Genomic DNA, 5,666 nt, shown 5'->3' on the forward strand with positions numbered 1-5,666 from the left:
TCTACCTCTTCCATTGCAACCTGACACCATTGCTCCTTGTTCTGTCATCTGTCACTGTTGCAAACAGCCAATCCCTCTTCAGGTAGTTGAAGTCTGCTATCAACCCCTCCCCGCCCCTTTTTTTTTTGTCTGTAGAATAAATAAGCCTAAATCCCTCAGCCTCATCTCATCAGTTACGTATTGCAGCCCCCTAATCATGTTTGCCCTCCCCTGGACTTTCTCCAATGTGTCCACATCCTTTTTGCAACAGAGGGCCCAGAATTGGGCACAATATTCCACGTGTGGCCTCGTCAGTGCTGAATGAAGAGGAATAATCACTTCCCCAGATCTGCTGGCAATGCTCCTACTAATGCAGCCCAATATGCCCTTACTCTTCTTGGCTGCAAGGTCACATTGTTGACTTATGTCCAGCTTCTCATCCACTGTACTGCCCAGGTCCTTTTCTGCAGCACTACTGCTCAGCCAGTCAGTCCTCAACCTGTGGCAGTGTCTAGGATTCTTATGACCTAACTGCAGGACTCTGCACTTAAGAATATAAGAACATAAGAATGGCCATACTGGGTCAGACCAAAGGTCCATCCAGCCCAGCATCCCATCTGCCGATGGTGGCCAATGCCAGGTGCCCCAGAGAAGGAGAACAGAAGACAATGATCAAGTGATTTATCTCCTGCCATCCATCTCCTGCCCTTGTTCTGAAGGCTAGGGCACCATACTTTATCCCTGGCTAATAGCCATTTATGGACCTAACCTGCAAAAATTTATCAAGCTCTTTTTTAAACCCTAATAGATTCCTGGCCTTCACAGCCTCCTCGGGCAAGGAGTTCCACAGGTTGACTGTGCGCTGTGTGAAGAAAAATTTCCTTTTATTAGTTTTGAACCTACTACCCATCAATTTCATTTGGTGTCCCCTAGTTCTTGTATTATGGGAAAAGGTAAATAATTTTTCTATATTCACTTTCTCCACACCATTCATGATTTTATATACCTCTATCATATCGCCCCTCAATCGCCTCTTTTCCAAACTGAAAAGTCCCAGTCTCTCTAGCCTCTCCCCATATGGGACCCGTTCCAAGCCCCTAATCATCTTAGTCACCCTTTTCTGAACCTTTTCTAATGCCAATATATCTTTTTTGAGGTGAGGAGACCACATCTGCACGCAGTACTCAAGATGTGGGCGTACCATAGTTTTATATAGGGGAAGTATGATATCTTTTGTCTTATTATCGATCCCTTTTTTAATAATTCCTAACATCCTATTTGCCTTACTAACTGCCGCTGCACACTGCGTGGATGTCTTCAGAGAACTATCCACTATAACTCCAAGATCCCTTTCCTGATCTGTCGTAGCTAAATTTGACCCCATCATGTAGTACGTGTAATTTGGGTTATTTTTTCCAACATGCATTACCTTACACTTACCCACATTAAATTTCATTTGCCATTTTGCTGCCCAATCACTCAGTTTGCTGAGATCTTTTTGTAGTTCTTCACAATCTGTTTTGGTTTTGACTGTCCTGAACAACTTGGTGTCATCTGCAAACTTTGCCACCTCACTGCTTACCTCATTTTCTAGATCATTGATGAACAAGTTGAACAGGATCGGTCCCAGGACTGACCCCTGGGGAACACCACTAGTTACCCTCCTCCATTGTGAAAATTTACCATTTATTCCCACCCTTTGTTTTCTGTCTTTTAACCAATTCCTTGTTAATCCACTTGTCCTTGTTAAACCTCATCAGATCCCTCTTGGCCCAATCTTCCAATTTGTACAGGTCACTCTGGACCTTATCCCTACCCTCTAACATATCCATCCCATCAACCAAGGCATTAATAAAGATGTTGAACAAAACCAGCCCCAGGACTGACCCTCGTAGAACTCCAATTGATATGGATTGCAAAGCAGCCATCAAGCCATTGATCACAATCCATTGAGTCCAATGATGTAATTCACTGTCTATCTACCTCACATTCCATACTTCTTTAACATGCTGGCAAGAATACTGCAAGAGATTATAACAGAGCTTTGCTGAAGTCCAGGTATATCATATCATCCACCTTCCTCATATCCACAGAGCCGGTTACTTCATCATAGAAGGCAATCAGGTTGCTTAGGCATGGTTTGCCTTTGGTGAATCCATGTTGACTATTCCTGAACACTTTTCTCTCTTCTAAGGCTGACAGGTCTGTAGTTCCCCCGCTTCTCCTTCTTTACTTTTTTCATAGATGGTCACTACATTTGCCTTTTTCCAGTCATCCAGAACCTCCCCTGATTGCCAGGAGTCTTCAAAGATAATAGCCAAAGGCTCAGAAATCACTTTAGCCTGCTCCCTGAGCACTCTTGAATGAACTAGATCTGGACCCTAGGATTTGTGTATGTCCAGCTTTTCTAAATGGCCATGGTTACACTGACACAAACCATCAGTAGCAGTATGCAAATGAGTGATCTCAAAAATGCAAATAGTGCTCATTTGCATATTCGCTCACCAGGAGACATTGCAGCTGGCACAAAAATAGCTGTGTAAATGTGGGTCTGCTGGCAAAACTTCACCTTTGTCACAGCCTTTTATGCCTGATTTTTTCCAGGCATAAGAGACTGACAACAAAGGCGGGGGGGCAGTTGATGGCAGAACCACATTTACACAGCTTTTTTTTGTGCCGGTGTCAGTATCTGCTGGCGAGTGAATATGCAAATGAGAAGTCACTTGCATTTTCGAGACTGCTCATTTGCATACTGCTGCCAGTGGTTTGGATCAGTTTAACCATAGCCAATACTTCTTAACCTGTTGTTTCCCCATTGATGGCTGCCCACCTGCTCCACATACTGTGCTGCTTAATGCAGCTGTCTGGGAGCTGACCTTGTCTGCGAAGAGGAGGGAAAAATAACATTGAGTACTTCAACTTTTTCAACATCATCTGTCACTAGGTTACCTTACCTATTCAGTAATGGCCCCATGTCTTCCCTGATTATCTTCTTATTGCTAACATACACATAGAAACATTTCTTGCTGCCTTTCACATCCCTTGCTAGCTGCAACTCCAATTTCACTGGCCTTTCTGATTGTATGCCTGCATGTTCATTTATCCTCTTACCTAGTCATCTGCCCAAGTTTCCATTTCTTGCAAGCTTCTTTTTTTGTGTTTAAGCTCACCAAAGATTTCTCTCTTACTGCACTTTGGGATGGTGTGTTCCCGCACCTTCTGTAGGCCTTCTTTAAAATACAGCCAGCTCTCCTGGACACCTTTCCACCTCACGTTCACTTCCCAGGGGATCCTGCCCATCAGTTCCCTGAGGGAGTCAATATCTGCTTTCCTGAACTCCAGAGTCCATATTCTGATGCTCTCCTTTCTCCTTTGGTCAGGATCCTGAACTCAATCATCTCATGATCACTGCTGCATAGAGTGCCACCCACATTTACTCCTCTACCAATTCCCCCCTGGTTTTGCACAGCATATCAAGCTGAGCACATCCCCTAGTTGGTTCTTTTGTCACTTGCACCAGGAAGTTGTCTCAAATATTCTCCAAAGACTTCCAGGATTTTCTGTGTACTGCTGTATTGATCTCCCTGCAGATGTTTAGGTGATTGAAGTCCTCTATGAGAAACAGGGCCTGTGATCTGGCAGCTTCCATTAGTTGTCCAAAGAAAACCTCATCTACATGTTCCAGTAGTCTATTGCAAACATCCACCACAACATCACCCATGTTACTTCCACCTCTAAACTTAACCCAAAGACTCTCAGCAGGCTTTTTTCCTGTTTTATATTGGAGTTTTGACCAACCATACTGCTCTCTAACATATAGTGCAACTCCTCCACCTTTCCTCCCCTGCTTGTCCTTCCTGAACAGTTTATAACCCTCCATAACAATGTTCCATTCAAGTGAGCTGTCCCACCAACTCTGTTATTCCAATCACATCATAGTTCCTTGACTGTGCCAGGACTTCCAATTCTTCTTCCTGCTTCTTTCCCAGAGTTCTTGCATTTGTGTACAGTACACATACCTAAGATAATTACTCAATTGCCTTGCTTTCTCAGTACAGTTCAGGGATCTTCCTCTGTTTCATTTTCATCCTTCTGTTTCTTCCCAGTATCCCACTTTTCCACTTACTTCAGGGCTTAGGTTACCATCATTCAATTAACCTAGTTTAAATCACACCTCACTAGGTTTGTAAGCCTGTCAGCAAAGATGCCCCTCCCTTTCCTCACTGGGTGTATCGCATCCCTTCCCATCAATTCCTGCTGCCTTGAACAACATCCCAGGGTTGAAGAATCCTGTTGCAGGCAACAGTAATTGGTTCTCTTAATACAAAACATGCTGCACAGGTGTCTGTCAAATACAAGCAATTTATTCCCTGACAAGTTTGAGCAAAACCTGTTAACTAAAAAGCATGAGAAGAAAGTGGCTCTTAGGTCCCTTCAGCAGCTGGGGACCCCAGTCAGCTGCAGATGAGTGGGCGTTCTCTGGTTTTCCCAGGCACCAGCCCCATGGCCCATCAGTGACGTCCAAATTGCCATATGTTACGTGCTGCCTTATATACAGTTTTTTCCAGCCTTGTTATGCAGTTCCATTAGGCCACTCATTACCAGTTAAGATATTTCCTTATTTGTTAGTTATCGATCTATCAGTACTTGTTCTCTTCCTTAGTTTGCTTACCTGTGTTTGTTGCATCTGGTTGCACTAGATCACAACATATTTGTTCCCTTCTCTTTATCCTTATCTACATATGTTCTGTGATAGCAGCACCACCACTTACCTGGAGTGCTGGGTTTTCCTAAGGTATGCCCTGGCACATCAGAAATGGGGGAGTGTGTTGCCAAAACACCCCTACACTGTTGTGTACAAAGTACTTCTGCAATTAATCCCTACAAATCTAAAGCCTTTATTTAACATGACCTGCGCAAACGTGCGTTTACTTCCAAAATTTGCCGGCCTCTATCTGAGCCTTTTCCTTCAACATGGAGGATGGACAAGAACACAACTTGAATCCCAAACTCCTTGACCCTTCTTCACAGAGCCATATAACCTGCAGTAACCTGCTCAAGGTCATTATTGGCAGTAGCATTGTCCCCCCATTCAGAAGTAGGAATGGGTATGAGGATTTGATCAGTCTCAGAAGACTCTCAGTCACATATTTTGTTCTGGCTCCAGCCAAGCGGTACCTGTAGCTTCCCAGTCAGGACAGCAAATGGATGATTTCATCCCCCTTAGGAGGAAGTTACTGACCACCACCACCAACCTCCTCCTCTTGGGAGTGGTCGTCATGAAACCCTATCCCTGGGAGAATGCATCCCATGCCTTCTGTTTAATGGGGTCTCCTGCTGATCCCTTCCCTCAGAGATTACTTCCAAAGGATTCTCCTTCATAGGATCTCTGGAGAGAGCCTGAAAATGGCTACTTACTTTTATCTGGTTTGGTGATACCTGAGTTGTTTCTCTTTTCCTGGAGGTTACGTGCTGCCAATTTTCTTACTTGTTTTGCACTGACCTCTCTGGTTCTTCTGCATGCTGTGCCTGCAGTACCATCTGCTGACTTCTATCCACAAAGTGTTTGTCTTCTCTGATGGAATGCAGGGTTGACACCTGTGCCTCAAGACCTGTAATCTTCTCTTCTGACATAAAAACCAGCTTGCACATAGTGCCAATGAAGTCACTTCTGTCCCCTGTGAGGA

Source organism: Carettochelys insculpta, chromosome 1, assembly GCF_033958435.1.
Source record: "Carettochelys insculpta isolate YL-2023 chromosome 1, ASM3395843v1, whole genome shotgun sequence".
Taxonomy (NCBI): Eukaryota; Metazoa; Chordata; order Testudines; family Carettochelyidae; genus Carettochelys; species Carettochelys insculpta.